General features: G+C 42.3%; 2 long non-coding RNA genes across 2 annotated transcripts in view; one reads left to right on the top strand and one right to left on the bottom strand.

The window, feature by feature from the left end:
- The first annotated feature begins 484 nt into the window (after positions 1–484).
- Positions 485–19,588, top strand: part of LOC147653296 (uncharacterized) — a 29,498-nt gene continuing 10,394 nt past the window's right edge. Inside the window, exons 1-6 of the long non-coding RNA XR_015286591.1 lie at positions 485–888; positions 979–1,116; positions 1,240–1,394; positions 3,133–3,227; positions 15,107–15,310; positions 16,504–16,956. This is a non-coding gene — a long non-coding RNA (uncharacterized LOC147653296). The remainder of the gene's footprint in view (positions 889–978; positions 1,117–1,239; positions 1,395–3,132; positions 3,228–15,106; positions 15,311–16,503; positions 16,957–19,588) is intronic.
- Positions 13,821–18,222, bottom strand: LOC111929005 (uncharacterized). Its single transcript, XR_002864449.2, has 3 exons — positions 18,063–18,222; positions 15,171–15,266; positions 13,821–14,049 (listed from the first exon to the last, which is right to left on the bottom strand). It is a non-coding gene; the product is annotated as an uncharacterized LOC111929005 (long non-coding RNA).

Here is a 19,588-nt window from a genome sequence, read left to right as displayed (position 1 = left end):
AGGTTCTGGGGTCACTCCGCCATTTTGTGTGAGGTTCTGGGGTCACTCCGCCATTTTGTGTGAGGTTCTGGGGTCACTCCACCATTGTTTCAGGCCATGGGTCACTGTTACTTTTTGTATGGACAGAGGCTGAGTAAGGCTCAAGGGGTGAGGTGTTTCATAAGAATTAGAACATCCCAGAGATGCTTCTCCGGCTTCTTTTGGCACACCGTGCCCCCATGTTTTTGCTTCCAAAGTGATCTAACATTATTTATAAGCGTGTTGTTCTACAGCTCCCGTAACTTTTGGACTTGAATCTTGGTATGTGAACAGTGAATAATATGGCCTAGAAACTGAAGTAGGGTCCATAAGCTCCTGGGAACCTGCACAGGGATGTTTGGGCACTGGGGAATTGTACCCTTCGTGTTGTGAGCTGTCGATAATGGATAAGATCAGACAACTGTTCCTGGGAGGAAGGGAGAGGAAAGATGATCACCCTGGACCTGGAATTCTGAGGACTTCTGTGCTTCTGCTACATTTTTCAGGCTCTTCTACTTAACTAATGCAGTATTAGCATATTTAGAACTGATGCTGAGTAAAACAGAAATATGGTAGAAGTCCACTAAAACCTTGCAATTTCCCTTTCCTGATTTGAGTCTAGTTTTGTTGCAGGAAGGATCGCATCACCCCAAGCTGCAGCAATGAGTGCAAACATGAGATTTGTCTGCCTGGCCAAATGTCCTCCCGTCCATGCAGGGCTCTGGTTGCCCTGTGTGCTGAAGAGCACAGCCACCTGTGGCTTGTTTGGACATCAAAAATGCCCAGTGCCTGCCACACATGTTGCCATCTGTCACTGCAGCTTGGATTGAGGCAGCTTGGGCTGTAGGAGGCTGCCTCAGAACAGACAAGGTACAGAAAGTTTTGCCTTTCCAGAGCTTCACCTCTGCTGGCATGTGGAAAACCCTCCCCAAGGCTTCAGCTTGTGTTTGCCTTCTGCAGAATGCTGCTGGAATTTTAGGACATTTCACATCAGTGCATCTATCAGTGAGCCAGGAGGAGTGCTGAGGGTGCCTGGAATACTCGTGTTGCTTGTGGGGATGAGGACACAGAAGGAGCCGCCTCATTCCCACAAGGAAGGTGAGTGCCTACGGTGCTGTGCAGTATTGCCCAAGAAAAGTCACAATTATTTTCATGTTGCTAGGTGGAGATCCTTGACTGTGTCTGGAGCCTGTGGCTTGGGAACAAATGATATTTCTGCAGGGTCTGATGGGGTAACAGCTCTCCTGCTGAGCCAAGCTCCTGGCTCCTGTTGAATTCTGGAGCCAGTCCCTGTTCCCTTGGACTGAAGAGCGGTACAGCCCTGCCAGCAGTATGTGAGGCCATCAGCTCTCCCATATCCTGGTACATACGGACACGTGAGTCTCTTCCCAGAGGATGTTTATCCAGTGCCAGCAGACAGGGATTCACTCAGGCTCTCTTTGATGTGCTTCTTGCCTCGGGGAGGGCATCTCCTTCAGAAGGTGCTTCATGTGGAGAGCAAACAGGCCTTTTTTGAGCATGCTGTTGTTACACTGGCACTTGGTTCCTGTTGTGGTTGGCTTTTTAATGAGTCCAAAGAAAATCCATTAAAAAAAATCAGTCTGGGTTTTTTTCTTGAGGCACAGGCAGTATTGATAACAATGCTTTCCAAACAGCTTTTGTCAGTTTTTGTGGTCTTTGAAGGTGTCCAAGCAGTCACTGAGGGGTTATACTTGGCTGGCTTCAGCTATGCGACGCTCTAACTTGAAATACTGTGAGGTTTGGTAATTTTTACTGCATATGGCCATAAAATAGAGACTTTCCCATGAAGCAGATTAAGGAGGATCTTTGATACTTTCATTCAAAGAACAGCTCTTCCAGAAGGTGAGCATTAACAAGATGGTCGTGTCACATTTTCATGACAAGCTTCTGACTGAGCAGATCATTAGAGAGAAGGGATCAAAGCCACTTCCTCATGTTATATTTCAGGTGGACATGAGGGTGTCACTGGCAAAAAAACTCAAGTAGCAAACTTCACAGGAGGGGAAGCTCACTCTTCCCAGCTATCTATCCTTTGCAATTTCCTTCCAGTGAGTCACAAACTTTGGGAGTTTCAAAGGAGTTGTGTTTTAATCCAACTACTAGGGCTGATACAGCTCTGATGAGAGACTTGGACATGAGCAGAGATGGTGGCTCTTCTTCATTGCTAGTGAGCAAGACCCAAATACGACAATAATTAAATAATTAAGGGTTTGATTCTTACTGGCTTTCCAGTAATCTGCTTGGTCTGCAATTGATTTTTGTTTTTTCATAATTCACTTTGTATATTTTACTAAAGTAGATTGGTAATTTATTTAATTCTAATTTATTCACTTAATTAAAAATTCTAAATTTCACCAAATTAGAAAGCTGATTTAATGTGTAAACCTCCTCTGCTCTGTGTCTACTGGTAGGATGTTCCCTGCTTTCTTCCCTGGATACAGAATTTGTAACCTGGAGCCCCAGGGCACAGGGAGATCTTAGATGCTGATCTCAGGGTGTTCTGCAGGCAAGAAGGGCCCTTGCACTCCTTGATGAAATCTGCTGAACTTGTTGGATTGCCAATCCTCACATTCATCTCCAAGTGGGAGCCAGCTCCTTGTGCAGCTCAAAGAAAGCAAGAGCTGCACCCAAGTTAAATGTTACACAATAGGATCCAAAGTGCTTCTCCAACTTTTTACAGACACTCCAGCACATTTGAAGCGTTTGACAGAAAAGAATAGGCAAGGGCAACAATGATTGATCCATGTTTTTAAGAAAAAAATTGAAGCCATATTTCCACCAGGGGCTTCAGACAGACATTGATGTATTTATCGAGAAGGAGCCCACGAGCGCCAGCCTTTGCATCACTAAAAATGTAGCCTGCTGCAAGAATTTACAGCTGTGATGGAAGATTCATAGCTGCTCTCTTTATTTATTGGAAACATCTCTTGCAGCTGAGTAAAGGCATAAATATGAAATTAAATCACAAAAACTACTCTGAAGTAGTGCTAAGGATACTTTTTAAACCTGCGGGGCCAGGACAACTTAAAACTAATGTTGAAAGACAATTGAGATGAAGAGTATTTACTGATCCATTATTCCATCCCTTTCCAGCAAACGTGTACAACCACAGATTATTGGAGACCATTTGCTGTATTCTCATATGTAATGCTGAACAGGAGGACTCAAGGGCAGCACGTTAGATAAAGGTGCGTCCATGAATTTCTGTCTTGGTGATTTATAGTTTTCATGTCACTGGAAAATCCTTTTTATAGTTTATTTTACTGGCTCTTGAAAAACAGCTTCATAAACAACAACAGGCTGTGCAAGGAGTTGTTTGAGGCATGGATACGGGTGTGAATGCCAGGATTAGGTTAATATTCCTTGTCCTTTTAGGGCACTGCAGATATTGGAAGTGGCCACAGTCCCACGGGCCAGGGAGCGTGGGAGAGCAGAGCAGCCAGGAGAAAGGGGCAGAAACACAACCCAACCCCAGGAGCAATTAGTGTTAATGTGTTATTTTGGATAATGACGATCCACGGTTTCTGCATAGCAAGTTTTCATCTCCACATCTTGTAGCTCCTTATCTCAATTTTGCAGGTCGCAAAACTGATTAATTACACCAGCAGCAGTAGTATAATTAGTGCTGATTATTCTCTGAGCTTTTTCTTCTTTAATCATCTGTTTAATTGGAACTAAATCCCTATTTATCAAATAGTGTAGGTTTTAGCATCTGAAGACTGTGGATTTTGTTTAAGTCTTTCCACCTTGAACTCAGGCATTGTTATAAAAGCTCTGGGAATATTTCTGTGGGATTATCCTGATTATAACTGGATCAGGATTTGGCGTTTTTTAGTATCTGGTCATTTGTCAAATGTTTTGATGTTATGGTGAACGCTTCCTTTAAAAATCCAGGGAAAAGAGATGAGGAATAAACAGACTGAAGACTCTTATAAATGTCCTGCCATATTTACACTGCTACTCCATAGCAGAATTTATGTGAGATGATGAAGGAGAATACTTTGTTGACCAACCTGGACAAGTTTGAATTGTCTTTAATCAGGAGCTGTCAGAATAAAATACATGGAAGCAATATGTGACTGTTTTTCAAAACATAAACGCAACAAAATCCAAAGAAATAAGGTCTGTACCATCCTTGTGCACGAGGGGCTCTTTGTGTTACCCCAGTGTGGTTCTGTCGGTGCATGGTGCAGTGACAGAAAACAAGGAACACCTGCAGCAGTGTTGGAATGGTGTAAGAAAGGGCAGCAAGTCACACTTGTTTCACCTCCAATCTTTCAGTAGGTCAGCAGCTGATCATTCTTACCCCTCATTCAGCTTCTGCTGGGGCCTTTTGCTTCCCTCCCCTCTCCTGCCCCCCACAAATTGCTGTAAAAATACCTATTAATGATGATGATGATGATGAATAGTTTTTTTCCTATTTTAAACTGTCTCAATATGAAGATCTTTCTCCTTCTATCATTCTCTTAACTACTTCAAAAGTCAGTGTAATTCTCTGTAATTCACAAGCTCTGGGCGTTTTTCCCATTAAGACCTTTTTTCCTTCATCATTTTGGTAGCTGCAGTACATCTTGTCCAAGTGAAAAGGAGCAAAAGGGAGAAAAGTCACCTCTTGATCCCACCCCAACCCACTGCTTGGGTAAGGGACCTGCTGCAGATCTTCATTGGTTTGTCACACTGGTTGGAACAGGAAGCATTTGAGCCGTGCCAGGAACATTTCTGTAGCTGTCAGCCAGTGTCTCCACAGGCTCCTGCAAACAGCGAGGCCGTGCAGCCTCACACCTCTGTGCAGGGGTGACCCAGGCCCTTGGCAGGGCAGCCTCCACCCACTGGCCTTGTCCTCTTCAGCTGTGCATCTCCAGTGTATTGGGGCTGCATTTAGACTTGGTGGTTAAGATATTCTCGTGGTTCTGCCACTAAAGATGCGCTTCATCTTTCCTCTGGGTGGAAAAAAACAATCATTTTTTACATGGTGACTCATCTTGGTTTAACATGACCATATGCTGTTGATTGCTTCTTTAAGTCACATTAATGTAAAATGTTGAAGTTTGGTTTCAGTGACATTATTGAGTAGGGGTGGTGCATTATCTGTAATAGATGTGGAACTGCACTCCCTGCAGATTTAGCATGGATTAATTTTTACTAGAGGAGAAATACTTGTCTGATGAACAAGTTTATGGTGAGAAAGAAGTGCTCGTTTTCTAGTCGTGACCTTGTGCTCTTTTCCTTTTTATTTTCCGTGGTTGTAAAGCTTCATTCTTTGGTGTAACTGCAAACTGGAAACCCAAGCTGTGGATCCCATTGCAATCCTGACTGAGGTTTGAGTTCACTTTTCAGGCTGATGTCTGTCATCAGGCCATTGCAGAGAAAACAGAGATGGGAAAACAAAGAGGAGATGGTTCACATGTAGCCTTTTCTTTCCTCCTGACCTTCCAAATCTATGATGCTGCTGTATTTTAAAGGACAAGCTGCGAGAGGCACCTAAAATGACATCATTATATTCTATTAGCCTTTTATATAATTCTTCTAATATTTCTAACCTTTCCAATTGCAGTAAATTGACCTGGGCTTTGCTGTGTTTTGAGGGATTTTTTATTAGATTTTACGTAAAACCGTATTAACTTCTTTAGTTCTATTTGTTCCTAGGGCATTACCCTAAAACACCTCCATCCCTACCAATGGCTTAAAATGCTGGAGAAAATGGGTATAATTTGTAGTAGAGTCCTTTCATTTTTCCACAGTTGCTGATAGTTTTTAATTTAAGTTTTGAAAGGCCTTGAGGAATGCTTGGCAGGATGTTGGTTACGGATAACTGGGCAGGAATTTGTTCCCATCATGTGTAAAATGAGACCAAACACGGAGAAAATGCAAATGTGAGAGTGTCAAGCTGTCTCCACAGCTCTAGGTGTGCACTGAGTGCAGACTGTGGGGTCCAGGCACGTGTTATCCCTGGATCCATCTCAGCTGTGTGCTGGCACCAAATTCAAAGGGAAGCTGGGTGTTCCTCAGCATCAGCTGGGCAGTGGAAGCACAGGTGGAAAGAAAAAAAAGTGGTATCAATCTACCAGCCTAGGAAAGGCAAAAATAAGAGAACTATTGATTTTTTTAACATCATTAGAATCAGTAATGGATCACTTCCTTGTGAGAAATGACCCGTCCTCCTCCTTTCCAATCCTGTTACTTTTGTAATGGGTTTTTATTAGGTAACCTATTTTCTGTAAATTATAGCCCAGATTTCTCCACAGACATCAAACCATCTTCTCAGGAAGAATACTTGCTTAATTATTTATTTCTACTTGGAAAAAAGGCACTTTGCAGTGAAGTAAGAGTTGTAAGGGAAGTGATGTTTAAAACAGAATTATGGATAGAAAAAACGTGATTTGCAAACCTCGGTTAGGTTTTCTTCCTTGTCGTGCAAACTGTCTGACTTAAACCTATTCTTTAATCTTTCCCATTTAGGACTTGATGTCAAAGTCCATTGGTGAGGTGGTAAAGACACATTACTGGGTTTAATTCTGGCTCTGAGACTGATGGGTTTTAGCTGCCTGTGATGAAGTCTCTGAATTCCTTTGCATCTTCCCATGATTTTACAGTTTTTTTCTAGATCATTGGATCTCTCATTGGGGGTGGTGGTGTTTAATACTTTTGACTATTTTTGTTCTGCCTGGTCAAACAGTTGACTAAACCTCTGTTTTCTACTCCTTTTTAGGTAGCCATCAGAGCACTGTGAAATATTCTGCTCAAAATACCAGCATTAGCAATAACTGAGGGAAGGACAGCTTCCCATAGAGTGACAGCAGATGGGTTTGTTCTCTGCCTAGAGCTTTGAAATAATTTTTACTGCTCTGTCATGATACATAAAAATGGTCACAAAGCCTGCTGTGTTTTATCAAAGGTGCAGCATCTTTTTATTTTATTAATGCACAGTTTAATGAGAGAACCTTTCCTCAGAATCTTTCACCTGTGCACCAGATCCCTGGTAAAAATGACAAAAGGTCTGGAGCCTTTAGGTATTGTTTTCAATCAACTATTTACTATCCCCTGATTACAAGGAATATTTGGAGTTACATAGGAACCTTCATACACCACCTTCTCTCAATGTGTCACAGCTTGGTATTTTGTTATTTTAATTGTTCTTATCGTATGCGTAAGGGGAATCATACAAATTATGAGTTCACCTTTGATCCATATTGGCTATGGCATCAAAATCTCCTTCCCTCAATTCCCTATTTCAGTTCATACAACTGAAAAGGTGTTTATTCTTTAGCAGAGCAGGGAAACCAAAGCACTCTGAGTATGTGTATGCACAGTTTGCTTTGTACCTCTGCCCTGTGCACAGATATTTTGTGCTGTGTTAATGTTTTATGGTGTTAAAACAATTTCTTTATCTGATGGCATTCCTGTAGGCTATCTTGCAGGATAATAATTAGGCTGGATAATTCAATCTGATCACTGGAAGGCTAAAGAAGAAGATAAGAGGATGCAATTACCGAGCAAGGGTGTCCATCCTGGGCAATGTTTGTGGTTCCAGTAGCATGGTAGGATTCAAGGGCCCATGGTAGAAAAAAATGAAGCATGCCACTTAAACTTTATTCCAGGTTTCTGTAGGATTTTGGCAGAGTTTTAATGTCTTTATTGAAAGGAGACGGTAACTGTGAAACAGGGAATTGCTGCTGCTGTATTTTCATATTATCCGGAGGGTGCCAACAAGGGATATTGAACAGGTACAGTGTTCTCAGAGTAGATGAACTAAGAAAGACTTTATTAAATGAAGGACCTAAAATATTTTGTGTAGCCAAGATAGTTTTGTGCAGTTAGAAAGTTCCAGCCTCTAATCCCCACTGTTAGGAAGCTGAAGAATAATCACCAGTTGACCAGCAAATTCTCAATAGGAGAGAGATTCTTGAGTCTGTGTATTTGCACCCTACTCCTGTGACCTCTCTTATCAGATGTAGAAACCACCATGCAATAAAGGGGTTTGGTCCTGCCCTGTCCTGTCCTTTCCTCTCTCCTGTCCTCTCCTCCTTCGTGGAGCCGCTGGCACTTAAACGATGCCCAAGTGGATTTGATCCTAAGGACCATTCATGCCTGAGAGCCAGGGGGAGGTGAGTTCCAGACTTGAATAAAGTCACGGGTAAGCAGCTGTGCAGGAGGACTCTGTCATGATTCTAGAAGAAAACAGCATTGTTGGATGTGAACTTTACAAAATGGACATGGAAGATCAAATTAAGGGGAAGCTGAAAAGGGCAGTGCAGCTCCAAGGGTGACCCTGGCTCATGGCTGAGGGAGGGGTCAGGCAAGAGCTTTACGAGCAAGTAAAGTGGGGAGAATGTGATGTCAGGAGATGAGAAAGGTCAAAATAATGGATAACCTCAGCTCATGGCTGCTTATGCTGAAAGAATAATGCCTGGTCCCATCAGCATGGGTATTGACAGCACGGATTTGGTGCAGCTCTTGGGAGAACCCGGGCTTGTTCCTCCTTGCAGTCAGTATCCACTGATCCCCAGTGACAGGGGACAGGCTCTGCTGCCAGCTCTGCCACTGGGAATGTTCCTGGAAGGTTGCAAATACGTCACCGTCCTTCACTGGAAAGTAAATTCAGCGTAATGCAGCTGCTTTGCTTTGGTTAGCACCACCTTTTTATATCCCATCCTAACAAGATAAAAGAGGTATGGATGAGCAAAGAAAACAACATAGAGGGTTTTATATAGCAGTTGATAAAATTAGTTGCTGCTACTTCACAGAAATTGGTAATAACTATTTTCAGTGTGTTATTACACTTCTTTTTTGCCCTCTCTTTTGTATGCCACAGAGCAACAAACGCTCCCTTTCCCTCTTGCCATTTATCTTTTCCTTTCTTTTTCTTAAGGGATAGAAGAGAAGAGGCAAAAAAAGAAATATGAAAAGCAAAACATCCTTTGAACGTTGTGCATTCCATTAAGCCAAGCAGAACAGAACCAGGAAAAAAATCTGAAATACTGTCACTTCTGAGGTATCACCCCGTCTTCCTTTTTGAATTAAAATACATATCTAGACCTACTATCTCTCCTTTTAGCAAAGCTGAAACTTTGGAGAATATGTTTGGAACCATGAAGTCTCAGGGAAATCTACAGATTTCCAAGCCCTCATCTCTCAGGAGTTTGTGACCGAACCCATGACACAATTTGGTCTTACTTTTGCAAAAGGACTTGAGAAATTTTAGATGATAAGCTTGATGATTTATATCCTGATATTTTTTTCTCAAACAGTATCAGTTGCTTTGAGTTTCTGAACCTGACAGAGCAACTGAGTCATTTATTTTTAAACATAAATAGGGGGAAGCTGTTTTTTAACATTTCTATTTTCTTGTCCAAAAGGCATGTGAAATCAGCACATCTGTACAAATGCAAATAGTTTTCATGTGAGGACAAGCTGAAATCTGGCGTTCTCAGGCAGGTGACATTTATCCATCAGCATTCACATATTGGTCTTATCTACACATGGAGACACTTCTGAGTTGGAAAAGCTTCATTTAGCACTTGTTGAACGTTTGAAGCTGAACTGGTCTTTCTGAAAAAATTGTTTGTCAGATTGATGGATTCTGATGAGAACTTAAAAAACAATTGTCAAAAATCCCCCACTCACCTGTCGGTGCCTGCTGTGCCACACATCTGCAAATGGCCTAGGACCAGCAGAGTGGTGCATTTCAAATATCCAAAGTTTCTACTGGTCATTAGATACTGAAGTTGCATATGAAGTGCATTAGAAATCAGTATTGAAACTTTGCTGTTTAGCAAAAATTTTAGTTACTCAACAGACATTTTGTTTCCCACTGGCTTTATAATTAGCTGGTTTGTTGCTGAGAATAATTTCCTCTTCTTTATTTTCACAAGTTCGTATATCTTTTTTAATCAGCCAACACACATATTTGTCTTACAGACAAATGCATTATATGCTACATATTTCATCACTGAGTGGCTGCCAGAAATGCATTTCCATATCTACTCTTCATGAATCAGCAGAACACCACTATAAATCTTCACTCCCTGTAAAACTTTCTTTTAATGGAGGTGTAGCCTCATTCTGATGTTCTATAATCAGCTTTGTCAGAGACACTGTGGGCCCTCTTTCCTTAAAATATTAGCTTACTAAAGATTTCAAGCACTATAAGAGAGAGAGAGAATATCCACATTTTCTATCTAAAATCATTAAAAGATTGATGAACGTTCATACCTGGAAAATTCTGGCAGAAGAATGATTTATTTGCAGCAGTCCATGTAATTAAAGAGAGGATGAATATTGGTTAAAATATGACTCCTTACTCTCCTTTTCTACTCCCTGTGGAGTTTTGTGGGACAGCAGAAGGGAGGTGGAGAGAATGGGAAAGGCATCTCCTGAACCTCTGTGGTGGCAGGAAGGATCCAGGCATTGATGTTTCTGTAATTCACTGGTCCATGTATGCTGAGAACGTTCGTGTGGCCACTGTTCCTTCCAGAAAACACCTAAACCACTCTGAGAGTCAGTGTGAAAACAACTCCTGTTGTTGTTTTCAGCAAGAGGCTTTGCTAGCTGCTCCAAAGCAGACATGCCTTTAGGTTCCTGCTTTAAGTACACTTAGTGGCATATGGAATAATAAAAGAAACACTCAGTGGCTTAGGGCAAGAGCAGCATCCCAAATAGACTTAAAATGACAAACAAATTGGAGCAGACACTTGTATCCACACGAGCCTAATGGTACTTAGCTTTGACAGTAAATGCACAAAATTACATCTGGCTGAGAAAGTCCCTCTGGGCTGGAAGTAATTGGCAGGTGGAATAGGACTCAGAGGAGCATCACTGCTCAGGTCTCACTTGTCTTTGATGTCTGCTTGTGCCCACAGCAGCAGAGTTCTGGGATCTCAGAGCAGGTGCTGGCAGCTGTGTATTTTTAAGTTATTTTCAATATGATATCACCTGTTACCTTCTGCCATTCTTCTCCTTGAGTCACTTCAGTGGTCATTCTGAAATAACTGTAGTGCCAGTTCTGGGTTCAGTCAAGTAGAAACGCTTGAAGTGTCTGCATTTGCCATGCTCATTTTACCTCAACTTTCCATGGCTCTTTTCCAGGCATGTCCCACACTTCCCTAGCTCTGTTTAGTCTGGGAAAGGTATAAGAAAATTAGCTGAAGGTCATATGGCTGCTATCCATGCATAACTAATGCTTTATCAGAACAGATGTGAGTTGCAAAGTAAGTTAATGTCTAACTTTCCTAAAGGTTTGATGGAAATCTGTCTGGGAACAGCCAGAGCTGAGTCCAATAGCTACAGTGAATCTTTGCTTGCTTCACTGAGGGCCGGTGGAAGTACCACGTGCCAATAACATTATTCAAATCAACATGGATTTAAAATCAGGTGTCTGGGTGTGATCACTCCTTTCTGTCTGGAACATGATGAGATGAATGCGAGTTTCCTTTGTCTAAAGCTGGCACAGCCCAAAACAGCTGTACTGGGATTGTATTTCTATGTAATAGAAACATAATTTTCATAGGTGTGATGAATAGTGCTGACAATTTACTTTAGTAAGCCTGAGGACTTTAAACCACGTAATTAATCCAAATGTTAGGATTTCTTTGGTTTACACTAACAGTAGATGTCAGGTTTGGTGGTGACTGGGTACTGTGGTGATGGGTCCTTCAGAAGTGCTGAGAGATAGATAAAGTTGGGCTGAACTGATGTATTTCATATTATGAGCAGCTGGATGAGCCCTGAACACCATACCCAAGTGATTCATTTCTGAATGGTGGTGAAAAGAGAGGGGGGTGCTTAAATAAATCAATGGTGATTTTAATAAACTGGGAGCTTCTTGGTACTAAATCTGTCTGCATCTGATCTGAATTGCAATTACCTGTCAAAAATTCATCCATCATTGCAACTTCCAGACAAACTTTCTGGCAGCAGATGTTTCAGGGAAGCTATTTCATGTGGGAAATATATCGTTTGGTGTGCAGCATTCCCAAGAACAAAAGCCAAAGCAGAAAACATTTCCTGAGTAACAGCAATAACTCCTGTGTCATACCTAAGCCCAGCTTATTGGTGAATATAATTTGTAAATGTGGATTTCCAACATAAATCAGTCAATGAAACACTACTCGTAATTCAGCCCATCTCAAAGAGATGTAGTAATTCAATATTTGTGTACTTGTGAAAGCAATGGTATTTCTAATAACCTTATATTCAGTGATATTAAACCCCCTTTCTGATGCTGCAGCGCTGGTGCTGCCAAACAAAGGTGGTGTGTTCCAGCAGCCAGGCTGTGGGGAGAGCTCTGAGAGACTGCCTAAAGAAACGTGGCACGCTCCCTCAGATCTGTGTGCAGCAGCTGTGGGGCCACCTGTGCAATCCACATCTCTCTCACACCGAAACCCAGAAGAAAATGCTGGGGGGAATAATATTTGCCTGCCACTTAATATGGATTCATTGACCTCCTGTCATAAGAGAAAGGGCTGAGTGTGGACCGTGTGAAGGATTTAAATTCAGCATCCCTAAAGTCCAGTTTTTCTCTGACATCCTTCCCACCATCTGATACGTGGCTGGTCCCTTCTGTGGCAAGAAGGCAACGTAATGAACATTTCTTTGCAGCCATCAGAAAATTGTCACATAACACTGCTATTTCTCATCTGAACATGTACCTTGAAAATGACCTCTGGGGACAGGCTGGACATATGATGAGAAGATTGCTATCCCTGCCAAATAATACCCCAAAAGCTGTTCTACTGTCACCTCTATCAAACCCCTCCATTCTCTTTGCCAATTATAACAGCGGAATCTATCACTCTTTTCAATTTTCATTATATCAGGAATTTACTTTGCACATTTTCTTCCTCTCTGTAGTACTTTAAAACCATGTTTCATTAGAAGCTGTTCCTAGCATAAATGAGAGCAATTCACTTATAAAGTAACTGCTGACAGATGGATCCATTTATATCTTAGACATGATGTGCTGGCCTTCTTATCTTGTCACCTGTGCCTGGTGTTTGAGGATTCATCTTTTGTGTTGGTGGCTCAGAAAGCCCCGGCCTCATAAGCTGCACCAAGTGTGTCATTCTGAGCTCTGGAGACCTGATGGCTGCCAAAGCTTTGGGAAAAACATCCTGCTTTGCCCTGCTCCTCACATCCATCAGCGCACGCTGTCACCGGGGCGCCATTTTCCACAGGAATCGGAAAATATTTGCATATTGCGTGTCCACTCTTCTCCTTTATTTCCCTGTTATTTATTTCCTTCTATTATTTAGCTTGGAAGGGCTGTGGGTACTTAGTGCAAATCACTTCTCAGGCCTGTGACAAGAGATCGTGTCCCCTCCAAGGGGCTGACTGGCTCCCAGGGCCATCTGTGCGCTCCCCCGTGCCAAAGGCGCGGAGGAGAACGGAAGGACGGGAAATGAAAGGTCAGCAGCTCTCCCAGGCTGCTGCAGGATCCTGCCCTGCATCGTGTGAGAGCTGATAAGCAGGGAGTGAATTAAACCTTTAAAATGAGGATAAATAACTTCTACCTATGGCAGTAGGGAAGCTGGAGCTGGCAAAGGGAAAAGAGAAGGAGTGAATGGCACGGAAAATGATGCTGGCAGGAAACTTCATAATGAGCAGAGGGCAAGATAATTTATATCAAGACCTACCTGGGCACAGCAGGTGGAGGGTGTGAACCTGAACCCAACCCTTTCCTCTCTCGACCTTTATGAAAGGCTGTATTTTAGGAATGTGAAAAGGGCAATTAACTTTTACCCTTAGAAGTAGCTGGAGGAGGATCAGGTGTGCATTGCACATACCCTTGTGCTCATGGTCAGGGTGTGATCCCGTCCCGCTCGGCTGGGGGCTGTGTCTCCCTGGGATGCTCTGGATGCCCTGGGAGATGCCAGTGGATTCACTGCTTTGGAGGCTGCTTGCCCTGGGGAGCACAAAGTGCCAGCACCAGTCAAACAATGTCAAGCCTCCTGATTAGAAGCAAATTGGTTGGAGCTGGAATTGTTCCCGATGGGTGTTTTTAATTTCCTTTTCCTGCGGAAAGATGATGGAAAAAGCTGTTCCAGGTACTCTGATCGTGCATTCCGACAAGTTTAAAATTTGAACTTGTTCTAAGGGAAGATCACATGTGTTTCAGGCCTTTATGAATGATATATTTTAATATTGCTAAGGCAGCTGTGACCTCAGCACAGAAATGTCATGAGGTGGAATGGCAGAAGCCAGACAGAAGAAGGACAGGGAGTAAAGCTTAAAACAGCCTCATTAAAATGTATTTTTCTCCGTTTGGAGAAATAATGAGAACCACCCCTCGATCCGTGTTTCTGAAAGCGGTGATGAAATGCTTTGGTGGCCAGTTTCATTCTTATTAATAGTTTTTTTATTAAGAAGGATGAAAACTATCTAATGTAATAACTATGAAGGAATGCAGAGTCATTTTGGTTATGACCATGAACATTTATTTCTGGCATAAAATTGCCCTGAGGCAGGGAAGTCCTCTCCTACAGCACACATACACCTGGTTCTTTCAGCTGTTGCTTCGTATCCTGCTGTAATGAAATACCTCCTTTAGGTGCATCAAATAAACAAGTCCAAATACCACACACCCCATACTAAGTGATCATATTTCTGTCATTTTCCATTGTAAACTCTAAGCTTCCTTTTATTAAAGACGGCAAACGTGTACTTGAGTCATTCCAAGGAATCACAGCCCTTCCACCTCCTTAAACTCTGTATTGATATCCACAGAAAGCAATTTAATCCATCTTTTCTTTCCACCCCACACAATGAAAAGACAAAAATTGCAGTTTGAATTGCATTAGCCTTCAGGTCTTCCTAAAGATAAATAATGTTGCCTGCAGGTTTACATTAGGGATTAAGTGTCTGCACTGTGAATAACTCTGGAAATAAATTAAATGAAGGGAGGCAGAGCCTTTAGCTCTTTTTCTGGGGCTTCGTTTCACACTGTGATTTTTACACAGCACTTTTGTTCACCTACATTTGAGGACAAAATATAAAATGTTTTCAGAAAATATCTTCCCTTGCCCTTCCCTTTTCCATTTTCTTAATATAAACATGAACTTTTTTTTCCCAGCTCTTTCAGAATGGTGAGGTTGTTGAGTGATATTCCACATGGACCTGACTGCTTTGTGGCTCACCTTGGAGTTCTCAGCTCTCCACAGGAGATCCATCCCCTCTTCTCTGGTGAGACACTCAGTGACTGATTGCTGCAGCACGGGATGGTCCCCTCCTACCTTGGGAAACATTGCAAAAGTTCATTGTCAGTTCTGTGTTCAAGGTATGAATGTTCATTTTTAAGTGCAGAGCTCTGAAGATCCAGCTAACATATTCCCATTTTTCTTACACAGGAGATTGAATGAATACTTGCAAGAAAAAGCTGTTTATTTTTAGGACAGTAGTGCAGGTTTTACTTTTAAAGCAGATCACCATGTGGTTTTCCAGATCTCCAGACTTTATCAGTGGAAAGGAAGAGGCACACTGTGAAGGAAGGAAATGATTCCTTCCATACTGTTTAACTAGAGCAGGCAGCCCATTCGTTTACATATAAAAATACATGTTTACATGTATTTTTACTCTTTACACTTGTATTTTTGTGTCCTTTCCTAAAATCAGGAAGGCTAAGGACTGACTCCAATATTTCACTCCTAGTTGGCTTTGATGTGTCTGCTTTTTTTTTTCCCTCCCCTTTGACTTTCCCTGGGTTTAGATGTTTGATTTGAATTATCCCTGTTTTGCCTCACATTATGTTTAAGTAGGCTTTTAATATAAACACCTGAGCACAAAAAATCAAGATTAAGAAACTGTTCTGCTTGACTTAAAGCATTATGTCTCCTGGAATGGGATACCTGAGGTCTGGGATACCTCAGCTGTAGAAATCAGGTTCAGATAATTACAAATCCTATAGGAGATTTCAAAATTAATTGTGTTTCTTCTCAGTGAGGGCTGTGTTTGACTGCCTGTTTCATGGAGCTTAGGCTGCTCCTAGGGCCCATGAGGCATACAAAAAAAGGGACAGCAGCTAAAAAACAGTTAAAAAAATACTTTGTGTGATTTAGCAGCCTGCTTGGAACCAGAAAGCAGAATTCTGTTCAGCTTTATGGCAGAGGAAGAGAGCTGGTTTTTGGCCTTTGAAAATATCTATAGCTCTGATTTAGTATTCAAGGTAATAAGCAGCCCTGACTGCAGAAAAGAGAATTTGTGGGATATCTTTTCCTGGCTTTTTAAAATTGAAACCGAGTCGCTTCCACTGGAAGACTTTTCCTTATCTAGCCTGTAACCTGGCTTTCTTCTTTCACTATTTCAAGTTCACAGGCAAGAACCAGCAACGCTGCATCTGCGTCTCTGCCAGGAGGGGCTGACAGCGGGAGAAAGGGACAGCAATCCCTCTTCCCTTCCCACATTTGCAGCACTCGGTGCTGCACGTGCCTTAGGCTTTGTTAGGCTCAGGCATTGATTCCTTTCCTTCCACAGGCAGAGCTACAGCCACGGATTTCTGCCCAGAACAGACGAAGGCGGATCCAGATGCCCGTTCTCCAAACCAGCCCTTCTTCCAGAGGCACTGGGGACAGATTTCCCTGCAGGAAAAGGGCAGTGAGGTGCAGCAGGGCTGGCACAGGCTGCAGCAGAGGCTCCTGCTGGCACTTGTATGGATGCATTGCATCCAGCAGGGTTTGGGAACAAGCTGCTGCTGCTCCTCGGGGTGTCACAGCGTGTTCCTGAGAGTGCCATGGGCTCGCTTTTCCGGCCTGCATGGAAAAGTGACTGTTCTGTAGGCTCAGAAGGAGAATCTTCTTAGACTTATCCCTTCAGGTTTTGCGGTGACAGCGTGCTAAGGGAGAACAGAAGGACTGGATAATGCAGAAATCAGTTTGGCACATCTGGGAAAAACGCCTCTGCGTTTCTTTCCCTAAATTCTGCAAACAGGTGGGAACCGCAGCCGTCTGAAAAACTTCATCTCATTTCTATAAAGAATTTGGATTGGTTTTTTTAGATAATCCCCAAAGTGAGATTTTTCAGTTTTGAGATGGCTCTGATTTGCAACAAATGCTGTTTAAAAGACAGAGAGAGACAGACACTGTAAAGGGTAAAAAACTCCATGCAAACACAATTTGCTAAAAAAGCCCCAGAATTAAGAAGGGACCGTACTCTGACAGGGAGAGCCTTCCAGTGATACTTTCCAACATCTCCCTTGGCACAGGAGCTGGAAATCATCACATGTAGTGAGACTTTGACCCTTTACTTGGAAGGCCACAGTAACTTCAGTGCTCATGGTTTTAATGGGATCAGGAGGGGACTGTCAGCCATCACCCCATAGGTGGTGGCCTGTCCTGGGGCTGAAGCTACGTGAAGATCTCTCTTCTGTCCTTGTAACCACAAGCTGTGGATTAATATTGAAGTCATAAAATTCATAGAGCAATGCACTCCTATGGAGATAAATGACTTGAAATGCACCTTGAAGCAATTGTGTAAATTTCTATGCTAAGAACTCACTCGTATGAAATTGTTATTCCTATGAAATTGTGATAAAGCCCTGAACATAAACTGGAATTTGAAAACCATGGCTTTTGGCTGCCTTTCAGGAAAGGCATTTTGTTTTCAGCCTGTGCTTGGTAATCCAAAATGAAAATCTAAGTGAGATCGAAGGGTAGCTGCCACGTGCCATGTTGCATTGATTGTAGAAGTTATTTTACATAGTTCTGGGAATGCGCAAGTTGCCATAATCTTTTCATGCTCTCATTTATAAAAATCTTGCCCAATAAGGTGGCTGTGGGTAAATACTGAGACTAATGCATGAGGCAGCTGCTCAGCTTGTCCTGGCAGGAGGGAACACAAGCTGCATGGGCAGCATAGCTGCTGGGTTTGCCACTTCTCCCTCAATTCTGCCTTCATCCCCTCTCCTTGAACTGTCTGACTTGGGGAAGCCTCTGCTTTGCTGCTTGTCCAGACAGCACTTTGCAAACTAACAGGGTAATACTACTACTATTTACTAACAGTAAATACCACTAGGAATTAATTGCTTAATCACTTACCTTGTAGCTCTTGGCTTCAGGGTCGACTCTGCTGGCTTGTGCACGAGCCAGCCCCGAAGCTGGCATTAAAAATGATTCCCTCTGAGCCTTCAGTGAGGTGTCACACGTGGGCCATCCTCCTAAGCAAGCCTGTCTCTTGTGTGCTCACTGTCAATTAAAACTGATATTAAAATCAAATATAAACAAGGTGTGCATAGGTACTTGGGGGAGCCACCCTTTTTCCTGTCCTGTTTTTGTCCTTGAGTTTCTTGGGCTAAGGATAAATGGATGATTGTCTCTCCTTCCCCTCGCTTTTTCTCCAAATAACAACAAAAAAATTGCTCCCTTGAATTCCAGTTTGAATTAATGGAAGTCTGGGGGAGAAGAAACAGACAAACAAACAAGGAAGTGTTTTATATTTGGGTTTTTCTTTCCACCTCGTGGCAGATGGGTTTGGTGTGTTTTACAGCTACCTTCTGAAGTCAGTCTGTTATTTTGCCATTGCTTTGTAAGAGAGTAGCAGTGCTGAATCTTTATCATATTGATCGTTCCACAGGCTTTCATCTGGGGCCTAGGATAATACACAGCATTGTTATTGCATTATTATTTTTCATTTGTATCCCATTGATTTGCTGCCAGGAACTTACAGGTCAATTTGCAAAAAGATGGGCTATGATTTATTTTTTTCTAAAAGATTATGCCACAATGGGAATGCTTTTATAAGGCTGTCAGGTCTTTAGGTTTGTTTTTTCTCCTCTCAGGAGAGCAGCACATTCATAGATCAGTGGCACAGTTCCACCTGGATTTACACCCCGAGTACCCATGACTTTCACGTAATTCATGTGGATAAGTGGCTGTACACAAACCCACACTTAAATTGGAATTTTACTCCTGGGGAATGGCTCCTCTCTCCCTCCTCTCTGTACAGCTCAGAAATAAGGAAGTCAATACAGTTACACCGAGGTAAAAGGGAGCGGAGGAGACACTTTCTGTGTCTGATCACAACAAACCACCAAGGCTTAGCACCCCCGGGTGACAGGTGCTAAAAATAGACATGAAAAGTTATTTTTGGCACATATTTTTGTTTGCCATGGTAACATCAGTTTACTACCAAGTAAAGTAGTAGTAGTCTAGCTCCTAACAACTTTGTACACAGAAGTCCCAACTTGGAAACAAAATAAGGACTCACATTCTCCTCACATTTATTTGAGTTTCTGTTATTGTAGCTACTGGGAAAGCAAGGATTATAAAAGTACGTGAAATTTCACTTTTAATTCCTTCAGTACAAAACTCCTGCTGCATAATTTACAAGGGTTAGTTTTTAATTACAGCATGCAGAATGTGTTAAGTGCAGCAGGCTGATGTATCCATACACCGTGTTGAGTACTATTATTTTTCCCTGGAACCCATCCAGGTAAATCAAACCCGCAGTGAGGGACTTGCATTTACACTGTAGTGAATTTTCCTGGCATCCTTTCAGCAGGAGCAATTTGACAAGGGAATTTTCTTCCAGCACAGAGCACCTTTTCCTGCCAGTGAAGATTTTC

Source organism: Cyanistes caeruleus, chromosome 5, assembly GCF_971803275.1.
Source record: "Cyanistes caeruleus chromosome 5, bCyaCae1.hap1.1, whole genome shotgun sequence".
NCBI classification, from domain to species: domain Eukaryota; kingdom Metazoa; phylum Chordata; class Aves; order Passeriformes; family Paridae; genus Cyanistes; species Cyanistes caeruleus.
Note: the sequence above shows the minus strand (reverse complement) of the source record. Positions and strands in the feature narration are given on the sequence as shown.